Here is an 18,162-nt window from a genome sequence, read left to right as displayed (position 1 = left end):
ATATACATAAATACACAGTGTATGCGTATACCTATACAAGTTCTATGCACCTGTACACATTTATGTGTACATGTGTGTATACATGCGTAAATCTTTGTATTTATAGGCACATACAATTATAAGCATATATAATACATATACAATAATGCATATATAATAATACGTATACAATAATACATATAAAATAATATATACAATACTACATATATAATAAATACGCACATACACACAGAGGCGTACACACATATATACATATATATGTATGAGGTTAAGTTTGTTTCGCAACTGTGAAGTCCCAGGTTCGATCTGATTACAGACTATCTTTGGTAAGTTCCTTCACCATAATCTCGGGTCGGCCTAACCTTTCCTGCCAGACGGTCTGTAAGTATGATTCAAAGGTCCTGCCTTGTTACACTGTCACGCTTATTCCACCTGAGAATTAAATTAAAGGTACACGTGTCTGCAAAAATCCTTTGCGACTTTGCACGTTAATTCAATTGTAAGTTGTCCAGCTGATTGGACAACTAGACGCTCATACATCTACACCATGTGTATCTGTGGCTATATGCGCGCGCGCGTGAGTGTGCGCGTGCGTGTGTGTGTGTGTGAGAGTATATATATGCATGCGTGCATATATAACTATATATACATATATACTAATTATGCATCTTTGTTTCCTTCCTTCTCTATACAGACACACACACACACACACACACGCACACACACACATTTAATATACACAAGATTTAAATGATTCCATCAATTACGAAACTGTACACTGTATAATATATATATATATATATATATATATATATATATATATATATATATATAATGTATAGATATATAGAGAAAGAGGGCGATACATGTGTGTGTGTGTGTATATATACATATATACACATTTGCGCGCATTCACCCATATATGTGTGCTTAAGAGAGAGAGAAAGACAGAGAGACAGAGACAGAGATAGAGAAAGTGCGAGAAAGAAAAAGAAAGAAAGAAAGAGAGAGAGAGAGAGAGAGAGAGATGCACGTGCAAAAACCTATGTATGATAATTTAAAATCCCTAACACTTGTTTTTCCCTCGCAGTTTGAAACTTCAAGCAAAGCAAATGACAATGTATAAACTCTTTGTGTCTATGACCCGGACTTTGGTGACTCATTAACACTTTAAGGGTATAGGTAAGACAAAAAAAAAGAGGGGAAAACAGAGATTGCAAACTTTCTTCGAATGCTGGAGTTTCTCCATACAGCCGTTTATTTAGTATTTATCTCATTCATTTATTCATCGAGTTCCTCTCTTCGTCTCCACCAAATCGCTGCTGGCTGATAAAAGACAGAGCAGGTAAGGCCAAATATGGTGTGTGTGTTTATGTGTGTGATGTGTGATGGGGTGCATTATTATTGGTGATGAGCTGGTGTGTGTGTGTGTGTGTTTTGTCATTATAAGTATTTTGTTTTCTTTTCTACTTTTGTTATGAGTCACTCAAAATAATAGACATACTCGCGCACGCACGCACGCACGCACACTTACATAGGACATCTTCCCCTCTTTTTATCTGTGCGTACACACATACAAGTGTGTGTGTGTATGTCTATTTATATATATATGCACATTCACCTATATGTATATATAAACACATACACACATATGTATATATGTATATATATATATATATACACACACATACACATATAAGTATATATGTATATCAGTATCAATATATATATATATATATATATATATGTGTGTGTGTGTGTGTGTGTGTGTGTGTGTGCGTCAGTCATCTAAGAGACCATAACTCAGGGATTATATATATATATATATATATATATATATGTATGTATGTATGTGTGTGTGTGTGTATGTGTAAATTATAAATATAACAATAAGTATTCATGTATAAATGTGTGTATATGTCTGTGTACACATATGCGTGTATATATGCGTATACAATATATATATTATCTAATTTCCCCCCCCCCCCCATCGTCGCCTTCCGTCTATTTCATTTTGCTTTATCTTTCTTACATCCATTCTGTTCTTCCAGCATTTTGTTTTTTCACTTCAACAGTCAAATGTGCTGACTGTGTTGCATGTACCATTGTGTGTGTATGTATGTATATATATATGTGTGTGTGTGTGTGTGAATGAGTGTAGATATGTATGTGTTTGTCTGTGGATGTGTTTATGAATGTGTTTGTGTCTGGATGTACTTGTCTTTTAAAAGCAGTTTTCGTCCCTTCATCCCCTCTCACATTCTTCTTTCGCTTATTTCTTCGTTTGTTCTTTTCTGTTTGTGTTGTTTCTGTCCTTCATTCGGTCGAGTGCACGAAATCGGTGTCTGTGCATGCATGTTTGAATGAATGTTTGTATGCAATGTTGAGTGTGAGTTATAACACAGGAGACCTATGATCAGAGGAATTCCAACCACGACCACCCTGTCATTTTTGTGTATATAGGACGACAATGCCGAATGTGTCTTTGTTTTCTTTCTTTTCTGTGTTTTTGTTTTTGTTTTAAGATAGTAGGCGGTGCGTGTGATTTGATAAGATAGTAGGCGGGGTACGAAGTGAGGAAAATTTGGCTGCTGTTTCTAGCATTTCGGATCTCCACATAAAAAGTTCTCGTTGAGTCGAAGCGTGTGTATAAACGTGTGCATGTACGTGTATAAATATGTGTGTATTTGTATATGTATATATATATGTATGAGTGTATATGTGTGTATGCATATATATATATATATATATATATATATATATATGACTATATACTGTGTGTGTGTATGTATGGCATGTTTTTGTGTGTGTATATGTATTTTTGTATGTATATATACATGTTCTTGTGTGTGCGTGTGTGTGTGTCAAAGATGAAGCAGGTTCTTCTGTATCCCTCTCGAGTACCACCACCACCACCACCCTCTCCCATCCGCCTCAGCCTTCCCGATTCTTAAAGTCAGCTGTGCTGGCTGGCTGGTTGGGTGGCTGGCTGACTCTTGTTGATAGGCAATAATACTTTTGTAGTTTGACTTGCCTGACTGCCTGCCTTCCATTCAGTCATTCACTAAAGTCAGTCGGCAGGCCAGTGAGATCGGAGACACAAGAATCTCATTCTGTAAGTCGAAGATTCTTCACTTTTTCTTGGGATTTTATTTGATTTTATTTATTGTAGTTTGTTTTTCTTTTACTTTTAGTGTCTTTATTGTGGAATTCGTAGTTATATATTCCTATGTTTCGGATGTTTTCTATTTTAAAAAAAACGTCTCTATTTTAAAGCAAGTTTTATGCAAGAGAGATAGATACACGAGAAAGAGTAAATAATGCAACAATACGCTTCAATCGCAAAACACATGTAATTTTTTTTCTTAAGTATCTAGGCATTTTTAGGATGTAAAATTTAAAAAGTATTTATTATGTTGTGTGTGCGTGTAAGAAGTGATTGTTTTTTTTTTGAGGGATAATAATCGGGCGTGTTCGCAGATTTCTTAAAATAGTAGGAGAGAGCTTTTAATTTCGCTAAGTTTGTCTGCTAAGATTGTTACTTGTTATGTTCTGTTAAAGCACATGGATGGACGTCACTTGCAGTCGCCTCGGAATCTATAATGATCTGGTGCCAAGTTCTGCTGTTAGCCTAGCTTATTGTTCTACAGACACACACGCACACACATATATATATATAATATATATAGGTAGATATATGCACACACATACATATACACTACCCAAAAAGAGAGGACTCACGCATGGATACAGCCTTTGTATACAAACATAACGGTATCAGTGCTTCCTCGACAACCATCGTTATAAATAGACAGCGAATATCACTATCTGGTGTTTGGAAATAGTCTACTATAGTAGAGTGGGCACGACCACATTCCTGTGTGCAGATTACATGTGTGTCTGTGTGAGGGAGAGAGAGAGAAAAGAGGTAAAGCGTGATATTTATAGAATGAAATATCAAAGTAGGGAAGTTGTGATATATATTTAGCTAAAAGACTATAACGTTGAATAAAGTGGTTCCGAGTGAAAATTGAAACCGAGTCGCTAAGTTTGTTAGAAACTTACTACGATATCATTGTACCCACTTCCTGTATACACACACGTCGTATATTATCTTCTCTAAGTGTGAGTATTATATTACACCTGTACGTACACCTGTGTGATTGTGTACTGCATAGACACGTTTTAAAAGGATTTACCTAGTTGTGTGTGTGTATATATATATATATATATATATATATATATATATATATATATTCTTTTACTTGTTTCAGTCACTTGACTGCGGCCATGCTGGGGCACCGCCTTTAGTCGAACAAATCGACCCCGGGAATTATTCTTTGTAAGATTGGTACTTATTCTATCGGAATCTTTTGCCGAACCGCTAACTTACGGGGACGTAAGCACACCAACATCGGACACACACACACATATATATGTATATATATATATATATATATATATATATATATATATATATATATATATATATACGACGAGCTTCTTTCAGTTTCTGTCCACCAAATCCTCTCACAAGGCTTTGGTCAGCTCGAGGCTATAGTAGAAGACACTTGCTCAAGGTGCCACGCAGTGGGACTGAACCCGGAACCATGTGGTTGGGAAGCAAGCTTCTTACCACACAGCCAGTATATATATATATATATATATATATATATATATATATATATATATATATATATATATATATATATATATATATATATATATATATATATATATATATATATATATATATATATATATATATATATATATATATATATACACACACATACACACACACGTAGGGGTGGCTCTGTGTACACACACACTGTGTTATTAAAGCTACAAAAACATAACAAACTGCTACTTAGAGTTTCACCTTTCCATACGACTTATATGAATTGAGATACAAGGATATATAAATTGTGTATGCTATTAGTTTTAAGTAAACTTTCTGCATATTTCACATATATATTGTGTGTATTAATTGTGTGCGTGTGTAATTATGTTGATGGTATTCATGGTATTCATATATATAAACTTTGTGCATAAAGTATGTCTATGGAGTATATACGAACTTATAGTATTATGGGTTTATGTGTATATAATGAACTGCGTGCGTGTGATGTGTTGCTGTTTAGCCCCAGGTTAGCTATGATTGAGTTGACCAATGATCAAAACATTCCAGTCATGACCATCCTATCTTTTTAAGGATACTTAGCGCTACATTATCCAATGTATCCTTATTTGTTTAAACCGATGATACAAGGGATATTTTGCTTCTATTTCTAGCAGATCGAATGACCGCACAGAAGCTCCCTTCCTCATATGTATATTTATGGAGTGTGTGCTTATCGAATTATCAGTATGTACGAATTGTGTTATGATTACGTACGTGTTTGTGTGAATAACTGCAGGATATGATATAAGCACGTGCACTATATTTATCTTTGAAGTACACACACATATATATGCGTAGGTGAGTGCGTATATAAACTTTCTCCGACAATACCATGATATAGAAGAACACATGTATATATCTATATATAGATATGCATTCGTGTTTGCATGTGTGAATGGATTACTATTTTGACTGTTCACCTGAGGACGACTCGACACTCCATATGTCGATTTAGCTGTCCTTGTTTGTTTATAATCACCACCAGCACCTGTCTTATCAACCCGAAGTAGTTTGTTAGATAATAGAGGCAATTTGACTTTAAAATGATCATATCAACTAGTCATCGTAATTGCTAGGTCTATCTGTACGCAGAAATAATAATGACTTTAAAGAGAATCGGGGGTGGGCTGTCGATTGTTTGAAATTATCACCAAGACAATGATTATTTGTTCGTCACTCCGCCTCTAAGTGTTTTTATTTTTAATAAGTCTATGTAACGAATACGGATCGGGTTTCGATACATGCTAACATTTCAACTCGATCACATGTATTCGTGTCTTATATTTTGATTCTTCCGCAATATTGTTTTTTTTATCTTTTTACTTTTTAAAGCAGGAAAAAAAATAATTATAAAGGTTCTTGTACAGGTGTGTATATGTTAGTAAATATGCATGGAGTGAGTTAGTGGAAGCTATAATTGTTTTTTTTTTTAGTATGTTCTCATACGTCCAAGACCAGGTTGTGTGTGTGTTTTAAGACAGATATAGCGAAACCGCTTACTATAATCACAGATAATGTTATCAAATAGTTCTTGTTAATATTAGTACATCCCATATATGTCCAATTATCTAAATGACGCCGTCTCAATCATAATAATCGGCTTACACACACACACACACACACGAGTGTTATGCGTGCAGTGTTTACGTGTGTATGTAAGTATATATAATATGCATATATATATATATGTATATATATATTCAGTGTGTGTACAGGGGAGGAAGCTGAACTACTTTTTGTCACAGTTCTTAATTATATCACCGGTATGTAGGTATTGTTACTCCTGATAATTGTGTGAGAGAAAATGCCAACTTGGTAACAGTGGGATTTGAACACGCTATTCGCCTGTTTGAACGAGCTTGCAATCACTAACAATTTACAACTTCTCCAATTGTGGCATTTCAGCTATGGTTGTCCCATGTTTTCGGGCAGATGTTTCATATTTCACTGTTCCCTTTTAAAGACCCTCGGGAATTGTTTGAACGAAATTTTGCTCAAGTTACGTGTTAAACCGCAGCCCATCTACTGCTAAATGTTAAATTGCTCTACAGCATTCCGACTAGTCCTACGGGAGATATTTTGCGAGGCGAACCGTTTTGTCGGAGCCCCGGGGGGATTTTCTCTTAGAATTCAAGAGGCTGTCAGTTTTTTGTCAGATACTCCCGGGCCGATGCACCGGTTGATTCGCCCCCCACCCCACCCTCGTTATTGACCCTCACTCGAGTTCAACTAAAATGCCCTTCTGAATGCAGCTACACACAGCTCGCAAAAATCTACCTCACGAGAAAACACAGAAGTCACTTCATGGTCGCTCGAATTGCTAGACATAACAATAAAATCTTCCTTAACTTACACTAACATTTTAGAAAAGAAAGGATACATTGAGTGATGTCGTCCGCAATACAGTATCCGAACTTAGGATAATGATGGCTAGAATCTATGTGAGCGTACGTCAGCTAATCAGAGTTGACTTGGGCTATAACAACACTATCCAACCCAATGCTGTCATATAAAATCATACTAAAATAGTTGTAGCATTCTGTCCTCTCCATCCTCCAAGAATGTGTTTGGTATATACCAGCGCTGAAGATAGACACCCGTTGCATTCTTACCGAGTTCAGCAAGCTCGGCGCTTCTGTGACCACTTACCAGAACCTCTGGAGCGAGCTGGACAACGGAAGAACGGTCATGCGTTTGGGCTGTCCCATTGCACTTCACACATTAAATCAGTGCATCTCACAACGTATGTTAAATGTGGTCCTCATCCGGACGAAAGACTGGAGTACCCGGAATGCTTGACTGTAGATCACACTCAAACTTTTTTTTACTAACAAGGTTGTCTTTCTGCTAGAGCTGGGTTGACTGGGATTATATAACTACTTCAGAATTGGTCTCCTTCATCTCCTGTGCCATTTTCTTCGGCTTTCGTCGAAGGTCGACGTTGACTGCCTTTCTTCAGTAATCACACTCAGACTTTTTTACTAACAATGTTCAAGGTCTGCTTTTTATCTGCTGCTAGTGAAGAGAAGTGACGCCTCTTATGTGTTCTTTTATATTCTCTCTGTTGTTTCTCCTCAATGGCTGGAATTACGAGTTTCAGTAATAGGTGCCATTCAAGCGCTGCAGGGCCTTATCCTCCCAGGTGTGAGGGGGAGGTGCCGAAGTTCTTCATATGACACTTTGGCACAGCCCTGTGTCGCAAACTCTGACCACCAAGACTCTGTCCACCATGAATGATTCCGTCTGCCCTGAGTTAGTTCAGCATAAAAAACTGTCTTTGGGAGCCTGCCGCCTACCATCCTGCAAACATGTGCCTTATTTAATCATTAGCCACAGCTTGGGGACTCAGGATCTGCAGGGCCACAAAATAATTAAAAGGCATATGTTTTTAACTTTTCTGTTGTACTTTCAAGAGCCTTACATGCTTTTATATCGTTTAGGATCTCACCAAGACTAAATCTGTTACTACTCACCTTCAACTGTTACAGAAATCTCGACTCTTGAAATTATCAATTCTATGCTCATCCCGCCAAATACCACTCGATATATGTGTGTGCCTGTATATGTATATTTTATCAGTGTGGTGGTTGATATTGGACTCTTTTTGTTTGTTCCGTCTGACACTAAACAACTTCTGTCTTTTCTTTCTCCAAGGAATCTATTCTAAATTTTTAAAAGTTCATTTCTGGTCATGTTTTCCCTTCGTCTAGTCACTTACAAACATACAATATTTATCGCACTTAATTCTAGTCATTCCTCCTCCAAGAAACTATTGAAACTGTCCTTTGTCTTCAGCCATACTCAAGGTCAGCTGAAGATACCGAAACGGGGACAGTTACTTGGGGTGCTACTTGTTTCGTGGTTTGTCACATCATTTGATAGGGATTACACAAAGGGGGAAAATCAAAATAATACATGAAATAAATTTGTTTTATTCTTAAAACTATGATAATACTTTATATATTTATTAAAAAGAAGTTACACTTGCTAGGACGCCGAATTTCAGTTGCCTTGGGCGCTAGCAAATTTAGGACGAGTTCTATCAATATTTTTTCAAATTTGCAAGAAAACTTTCACTGTCAAAAGCCAACCTGTAAAGAGAGGTAGTGACATGGTAAACACTGTGATAATAAGTGGGTTGAAGAGATAGTCAGGCCCGTACTAAGCTGGTAATAGGCCTATGTTAGATGTGGTATACAGATCCACCCCATTTCCATTGATAACTGGTGCAGACCAGACGTGATAAGTAGCCTCCATTTCAAACTTCTCGCAAAGCATTTTAGTAGTAAGTGCTATGTTTAGAATACGGCAGAGTTTTCTCAAAGTGAAAGAGTGGGACAGTCCCTCCCCCACAAGAAATCCCTTGAGTATTGAAAAGGAGACGGTTGAATTGCCGTGCTTGATAAAATTAAGGTGATTTAAAATTTTGAAACTTGTCCAACGCCATCTAGAAACAATGAGAATTACATGAGTGTTGCTTTGACAAAACTTTTTTTATTAATATTGTGCAGGAAGAGGACTTAGTATTTGTCAGTTTGAAGAACAATGTGTTACAAATATGTACAAGTACAGGTTGTGCATGGGTACACATACAAGTAACCGAACAGAAAAAGTTGCTGAACGATATATAGGATGTGTAATTTAAGATTTGGCTGTATGATAAAGAAGCTTGTTTTCCCAGTCACATGGTTCCGGATTCGGTCCCACTGCGTGGCACTTTGAACAAGGCCAACCAAAGCCTTCTGAGTGGATTTGGTAGACGGAAAGTAAAAGAAACATCTTTTGTATGTGTTTTTGTGTCTGTGTTTGTTCCCTACCACCACTTGATAACCGGTGTTGGTGGGTTTACGTCCCCGGAACTTAGCGGTTCGGCATTAGTGACCGACGACATAAGTACCAAGCTAAAAAGAAATAAATCTTGGGGTCGATTTCTGAGACTAAAATCTTCATGGCGGTGCCCCAGCATGGCCACAGTCAAATGACTGAAACACGTGAAAGCTGTACATATATATATATATAGATATATAGTCAATCCAAAGATGAACAAGCAAGAAAAAACAACAACCCGAGGACGTGTAATAAGTACAGTTTTATTGGACGCTCAGGAAAGGAAAGAGGATTTAACGTTTCGAGCGGAGCTCTTCATCAGAAATATAGAAAAAGTTCAAAGAAGGAAGACGGAGAAAGAAAATCGCCAACGATACACACGCGGTCACATATTGAAATGACCGGAATATATATATATATATATATATATATATATATATATATATATATATATATATATTGTATCGTCTATCAGGATGTTTTGTCCCTTTCTTGTATCACCTACCGTTTTGCGTTCTTATATATTTATATAGCGGCGTACGTACACCTTGTCTCTCTTTCTATATATAGAAGAAGAAAATGGAGATTGGGAAGTTAATTGTTTATTATTAAGAGCAAATTAACCATCATCCCTTACAACTTTTTCCATTAATACTCAGTAAATATTAAATTTATATCTGAGCATATCTTCAGAGCATATCTTCAGAGGGAGAAAAATATACCCTTGGATGTTTTATGTGTTTATGGATTCATTATAGCAGACTACACACACACACAACTGTTTTGGTCTATGCATGTAACTCCCAATAAATGTGATGAGTGCCCTTTCGTTTGTCTACTCACTTGTATATATATATATGTATAAAAATAAATGCGCTCTTTTAAAGCCTTGCCAGGCTCATGGGCCCGGTTTCCCGGTTTCTAACGCCAGTCCATCGCAGCGTTACTAATTTTTGCCAGCTGAGTGGACTGCAGTAACGTGAAATGAAGTGTTTTGCTCAAGAACACAACGCGTCGCCCTGTCCAGGAATCGAAACCACAATCTTACGATCATGATGCTGACACCCTAACCACTAAGCCACGCGCCTCCACACACACACACACACACACACACACACACACACATATATATATAAAGAGGTAATTTTTTTTCTATCAAAGCCAGTAGAGTAGCCTTGGTTTTGGCTTACGCATAGTAGCCAAATTGGCTGTCCTCTTACTTAAACATAATGTTTTCGACTAAGCGAACACGCGTATGTAAGGTGGCAGCCCTGTGAGACCCGTACACCCCTTATGCTACACCACTTATGCTACACCACTACAACCTTTCCGCTTTGCCTCTAATCAGCGGGGTGTTTCTGGAAATGGTAGGTCCATGTTAAACGACCCACCTGAAATCACTCCTCTGTGGTGGTGATGGGTGAACTTTATATTAACACTTTAAGTGACAGTGTATAGTTAGAGAGAGAGAGAGGTGATGGGAAATCTTATCGGCACATATTGCGTTGCAACATTTCACAGAAACTTCATGTAAAAACGTTTCTTACAAATATCAATAATATAGCTGTAGGGAAATAGCTCGAGGGAGCGTTCTGAATATTAAATAGACTCGCTTATGTAATACAGTGTGTCGAAAAACTTCGATTACCTAAGATTGTCCTTGTAATTAGTAGTGAAGAATTTCCTATAGGGTGTTTAAAAGCAAGCGAGGGGGAATTTATTGAAATTTTTGAAAAATATGGCAAAATATAGCCTCCAAATCAGCCCTGATCAAGTAAATCTATGATCGTCACCATTCCGTCCTGTTTGTTTTTGTTTTATTTATTTTTATTATTATCTTTATGTTCAGGTATAATGTCCTTGCGACTATCTTATCAAATCTGTACTTTTTTAAAACTAACATGACAGGCTGTGTGCGCTGAAAGGTTCCCTCACTTGTTCAATATTATAATAGCTTTATTATGAAAGGATTTGGATCTTTTTTAAAACGGGGGCCACATTTTTCATTAACGAAACACTTTGAAACTTGGAACACTGGTAGAATGTGTCATATAAAACATCTTTTTCTCTTAGTCTTCATAAAAAAAAAAAGAAATCCATAAATGATTCCATGTTAAAGTTGTCGTATTTCTGTAATTTCAACCAATCACTGACGTCCATTCAGCCGATATACATTAAGTGCCGACTACATAAACAAACGATTCTGAAACAATTAACCCTAACCCTAACCCTAGGGTTAGGGTTAGGGTTAGGGTTAAAGCAAATTTAAAATGAAAAAAGCAAATAAAACGAAGGTATGGAGATTAAATACGCTTTACATCGCTTAATCAGCCAAGGAGTAAATGTAAACAACTGAATACTTGTCAGTGATTGGTTGAAATTATCGAAATAAGACAATTTTTTACATGAAATAAATTCGAATACAAAAATATTTTTCTGTTCTATAACACAAAATAGATAAGTATACGAAGTTTGAAAGTCTTTCGGTACCAAAAACACTACGTAAAACATTAATGAAAAATGTGGCCCCCGTTTTAAAAAAGATCCAAGGATTTTTTTTTTATATTACCAAAAGAAATTGAAAACGAATTGTTTCTACTGAAGAAATCAACTGGTGGAAAAGAAAGAAAAAATTATTATTAGCAATCTATATATCATAGTTAATCTATACACTTTGTCGACAGGCCTATTACTGCAGTATTTGTCCTGAAATAAACGTCTCATGGATAACACAAGTCCATAAGAGATGATATCTGAGAATAAATACTGCAGTAACTAACCAATCAACAGTGTATATGCATTAAATATGATACGTATTTGGCTATCATAATTTAAAACTGCCTGAATTGCGTATAACAGATTTATTTATTACTTCTAATAAATGCACGGAAACCTCTGGAACGGTGTTGGCAACATATAAGTGACTTATGTATTCTCTGCAAGCCTCGGATTGTTTCCTTAAAAAATGTTCAAACTGAATGTTTTTGTAGGCCATTAAACAATTGCTTGTGGCAGAAATGAAGGAATATGCAGGGATCTTTTGATCTTTAGCTTTTTTCAGTTATTTGACCCCGACAATGCTGGGACACTGCCTTGAAGGGTTTTTTAGTCGAATGAATCGATCCCAGGACTTTTTCTAAAACCTAGTACTTATTCTATCGGTGTCTTTTGCCAATCAACTATGTCACGGGGACGTAAACACACCAACACCGGACGTTAAGCAGTGGTGAGACACACACATATAGACGACGGGCTTCTTTCAGTTTCCGCCTACCAAATCTACTCACAAGGCTTTGGTCAGCCCGAGGCTATAGTGAAAGACACTTGCCATGGGCTATGAGCAAATGTAAAATAAAAATCAATGGTGGTACGCAGTTGCTGACGGCGATTCCAACAAGAGTCGAGGCGTGCGTATAACTGTTCTCTTTTGTTTTTTGTCCAATCCATGCCAGTATGGAAGACAGACTTTAAATGACAATGATGATGACGATTATAAAAAGAAGTTGTGGTTTGCTTTCTATCAACTCCCCGATTACAAACACCTGAAATTTTAGTAATATAAACGCAAGATATAAACCACATACAGTACATAGCGGCCAGAATTCTCACTGACACGATCAAATTCTCTAGAGAAATTTGCTAAAATCTGTTGTCAGATACAGCCAAAGGGTTTAGATGATGCCAAGAGTTTCAAGAGCATCTAAAGAAATACTTTGCCGTGTTTAGCTACTGCCCTTTGTTTTCTGAGTTCGAATCCCGTTCTGATTAGTTTTGTTTTACATTCCTCTTGTATCGAGTATTAAGATTGATCTATGCTGGTGCTCAGCATTTTCTTTTCGTAATGGCTCACATGTATGTTATATAAAGTCCCTATGTACCCGAACCCCCATTTCAATCACTGGCAATGCATATAAAAATAAAAATTTAAACAAATCGTGACACAAAATATAAAAAATTCGACTGTTCGTTCAATGGCTCACAATTACATTAATTTACATTTCATCTTTTTTTAACGTACGAGTCGCGCCTCACTTGTTAAGTGAATGGTATTATGAGAAGAGCAACGGCTTAACATGTATTTGTGTTCTATTAAACACCAGACCACTTTTGTGTATGTGTGTGTGTGTGTGTGAGACAGAGACAGACAGACGTGCAACATGCTATCAGACTACCACTCTACCTAACTTTGTTTTGTCTTATTTAGCCCCAAGTCAACCCTGATTGATTAGACACTTTTGCCACGACCATCCTATCTTCTCTGACTTATTGTATCTAGGATTACATTACTCAATGCGTCCCTAATTATAATTTAAAGACAGTAGGGTGTGATTTGAGAGGGATTTGGCTATTATTTTTACTAAGTCTCACGACGACTCTTATCGACCTGCCAGTTCTGTTAGTGTCTGAGGACTAAAAGAGAATGATTCAAGGTGGTTAATGGGTTTCCAACGGCCTTGAAATACTGAATGCGAGATTGAACTCTCTGTAGGCGTTGGGACCAAAGTGGAGTGCGACACAGTTGTAGGTTTTTATCCTTCATAATAAAATAAGGAAGAGATGGGAATCTATCTGGAAACATAGCAGATGGGCGACAAGCTGGCAGAAACGTTAGCACACCGGGCGAAATGCTTAGCGATATTTCGTCTGCCGTTACGTTCTGAGTTCAAATTCTGCTGAGGTCGACTTTGCCTTTCATATTTTCGGGATCGATAAATTAAGTACCAGTTACGCACCGGGGTTGATGTAATCGACTTAATCCCTTTGTCTGTCCTTGTTTGTCCCCTCTACGTTTAGCCCCTTGTGGGCAATAAAGAAGTGAGAAACATACCGGACTTCTAAAACAAGTACGCCAACCAGCCAATGCAGCGTGTTCGCAGTGTTGTATTATGGGTTACGTTGACCTAACACGCCGCTGTTAGACATCAATCTTTGAGTGCTAGAATAAAGTATGTCCAGTACAGTTAATTTGTCGCAAGTTAAACAGTGAAGGATTTGGAGGGCAATTTTGGGTGAAATTCTGTTTCAAATTGGGGAGGAAAAAGGTTGTAATCTACCTTGACAAGTCGCCGATTTTAACGACGAAGATATTGAAAAAAAAAAAAAAAAAATTCGCTACGTGAACGGCACACTGCTCCCTGAAAATGCGTTCCGGGATCTGTTCCAAAACGGGGTAGGTGCGGGAATTGGAAGCGGTCGTGTCAAAAACTAGAGGGAACTATTTCGAAAGAAACCGATTTTTTTTTCTAAGTCTGGTATCTTTTCCCGGACAGGCGAGCCTTGTATATTCTGTAGGATAGTTTTATCTACTGTCTTGGGTGAATGGCTCGCGAAAATAAGGCCGTGGGTTCTATTCCTGGACCGGGCATCGTGTTGTGTACCAATCTATTCAGCTGACGAGTCCCAGCCAACTGCTCATGCAGCCCTCCTTTCTTCAGCTGTAGTATAGTCGATGTTCTGTTGGATCAAATGTGAGAGGGCCAAGAGGGTGTCTGTACTCTTGCTCGCGATTACATAGACTCTTACAATAATCAGCGAAAGCCCAGAACAAGCTTTCGCTGATTGTTGTATACATGCCATGCTCACTTGCGAGTGATTGCTGAACATGAATTATTATGAGCGTTGAATTTTACGAATATATGACCCGAATTAGGAGAAACATTTTAGGTACTTTTTGGTTATCTCACCCCCATTAAAAAATTGCCATTAAAAAATTGGGTCATCTCCTCACTAAAAAAATTGAGTTTATGTGGCGACAAGAGATTGGATTAAAAGAGATCCTTTTGATTCAATACTTCAACACATTGTTGACGTTTGCTCCCCACTCAATAGGCATGGTATGAATTGTTATAAAAAAATGTTATCAGATTCAATAAGATGTTTAATTTTTTCAGTTTTCATGTTTATTAATTAAAATTTTTTTTTTCTGTTTTTTTTTTATCGTTAAACAATTTTTTTAGTTGAGAGGAAGATAACCAAAAGTACCGATATTTCTCGTAAAACGGGTGGAGATAACCCAATTTTTTAATGGGGATTAGATAACCAAAAAGTACCCCATTTTATACCGGCGGGTCTGTAATATAAGGTTTGTTTTGATAAAATTTAATAAAAAGCTATTTGTTTACATTATTTATATTCGACGGATATTTGTCCTCATCTTGTTTGTTGTTAACACAAACGTTTCGGCTGATATACCCTCCAGCCTTCTTCAAGTGTCTTGGGGAAATTTCGAACCTGGGTTCTCATTCCTAAGTTATTTTTCGATGTTGTTATTATTATTGGAATCGAACTCGGAATCTTGGGGTTAGTAAGTCGCACGACGACTCTTATCGACCTGCCAGTTCTGTTAGTGTCTGAGGACTAAAAGAGACTGATTCAAGGTGGTTAATGGGTTTCCAACGGCCTTGAAATACTAGATGCGAGATTAAACTCTCTGTTGTTGTTGGGACCAAAGAGGAGTGGGCATATGGCGTAGTGGTTACGTATCTTAGTACGTATTTGTAGGGAATGAAAACCAAAAGTACCAATATTTCTCATAAAACTTGGGGAGATAACCCAATTTTTTAATGGGGGTGAGATAACCAAAAAGTACCAAAATATTCATTATTTTTTAAAATAACGTGTTTTTATTAATAAATCCTCTTTATACAATTTATTTTTCATTTAAAGTCTTATAAATTAGGGTGGAAGTATTGACTAAAATATAGATATAGGCTTTTGGGAAAATGTACAAAGTTCCACCACAAAATAACTCAAGGAACAACTGGCCTAATTGACAACTAGTAAGATTAACACAATTAATATTTAGTTTGAGCTTTGAGTGGAAGATATAAGTGGCGATTTTTTTGGTATGCAGTTTTGGGTGTTATAATCAACTGGTGAAGTAGGAAAATTGTCTGCGTGAATGGCGCACTATCCCATCTCTGGAAATTCCATAACGAGAAAAAAAACATTGGAAATGGTGTATCAACACTTGGAATACCTTAACTAAAAAAATAAGACACGGGAGTAGTTAGAGGACGACGAGGTAAGTGAGCATAACTTAAGTTAAAAAAATATAAAACATTCAATCAAATTCTTAGCAACAGTTTGAATCTTGTTAAATTTCTTCCAACAACTTTCAAATAGTTTTGCAAACGTTATGCAAGGTGTTAGTGCAGCGTTACTGAACTCTGTTTATCGGGCCACAAGCATGTTTGTGTGGTTCTGAAATCAGCTTTGCAACTACGTAGTATCAACTTCGATTCCATTGTGCAGTACCTTATGGCAGTGCTCCGCTACCTTTCTTCACTTGCGGTACACGTATTAATCTTTTCAAAATTCGGCGGCACACCGAAACTAAAAATATTAAAAAAATTAGGATCTTTGGGGTTTGACGGGCAACATTTTTTTTGTAGTGTTTTTGGTACCGAAACACTTTCAAACTTCGAATATTTGTATATTTTGTGGTATAGAACAGATAAAAAATGTTGTATTCGAAGTTATTTTATGTAAAAAATTGTCGTATTTCGGTAATTTCAACCAATCACTGACGTCTATTGAGGTGAAAACAATTAATGCCGTAACGGTGTCATGGGATCTTTTCCCTTGAATAAAATTAGTCCCGTTGTTTGTCAACAACTACTCGTGTTACTCTTATTTATGACATCGTTCATGCGTTTGTACTGGTTTTAGCTTTAGGGTTTTGACACCGAACAACAGTAACTGTATTCAGCTGAATAGACGTCACTGATTGGTTGAAATTACAGAAATACGGACAACTTTAACATGAAATAAACTTGCGATGTACAATTTTTTGTTAAGAAGGTTAAGAGAAGAAATTGTTTTATATGACACATTCTACCAGTGTCCCAAGTTTGAAAGTGTTTCGTTAAGAAAACAAATGTTGCCCGTCAAACCCCAAAAATTATATACGGGTTACACTGCGGCACACCTAGCATCGTATCGTAACACACCGGTTGCGGAGCACTGCCTTAGGAAGTGTTTTCTACTAGAAAGTAAAATTTGATCTCACCGTTTCCTCTCTTTTTATACCAATGATTTGTAAAAAAAAAGTATTTTTATATGAGTCATTCGTTGAATTGACTTAAGACAGGTTGCGTGGCTCATAAATTCGCTTCGCTCTCGTGGTTTCGTGTTTGGTCCTACTATAGCCTCGAATCTATCTAAGCTTTATGTGTGAAATTGAGTAGACAGAAACCTATTTGTACCTGTTCTTCACTTGTAGACTTAATTTGCCGCCTTGTTTAACACCATCACTTAGCCGTTGGGTGCCTTTAGCGAAGTCCACTCTGTTGGAAGCATTCGAGCCAAGTTGCCAGTCTGAGAATAACACCCCCACTTTCTCTCATCACATTCGGAGGGTCTGAAAATGGCTTAAGGTTATTCCTATTCTACTCTAATTTAAACCATTAAAAAAAGAACAAACAAAAAAATGAACCCCCATTAAAATTATCTTCTACTCACTGATATTTTGTAGCGGCTAAGTAAAATAATATAGCTCGTACCCCCAGCCCTCAGTCAAATGAGACCTGATCAATACATGGAAAGTTTTGGTAATATGATACAACATAGGACTTCTCAATGTGAATTACTCATTTCCTCAATTTTGCATTAAAAAATATATATATAAAATCAACTCTTTCTTTCTCTTC

The 18,162-nt window shown here is 36.9% G+C and overlaps 1 protein-coding gene across 4 annotated transcripts in view; it reads left to right on the top strand.

Moving 5' to 3' along the window:
- Positions 1-241: 241 nt before the first annotated feature.
- Positions 242-18,162, top strand: part of LOC106881469 (protein O-mannosyl-transferase TMTC4) — a 117,766-nt gene continuing 99,845 nt past the window's right edge. Inside the window, exon 1 of one of the 4 annotated variants that reach the window (XM_089350396.1) lies at positions 242-326. The gene's annotated coding sequence lies outside the window, so the exon portion shown is untranslated. Of the gene's footprint in view, positions 327-827; positions 1,346-2,939; positions 3,116-16,346; positions 16,536-18,162 lie in introns of those variants that run through there. The other 3 variants (XM_014931875.3, XM_014931866.3, XM_052966927.2) reach the window with 3 other exon arrangements.

Source organism: Octopus bimaculoides, chromosome 4 (genome assembly GCF_046866305.1).
Source record: "Octopus bimaculoides isolate indiv1 chromosome 4, ASM4686630v1, whole genome shotgun sequence".
NCBI classification, from domain to species: Eukaryota; Metazoa; Mollusca; class Cephalopoda; order Octopoda; family Octopodidae; genus Octopus; species Octopus bimaculoides.
This window is presented reverse-complemented; position numbering and strand designations above follow the sequence as displayed.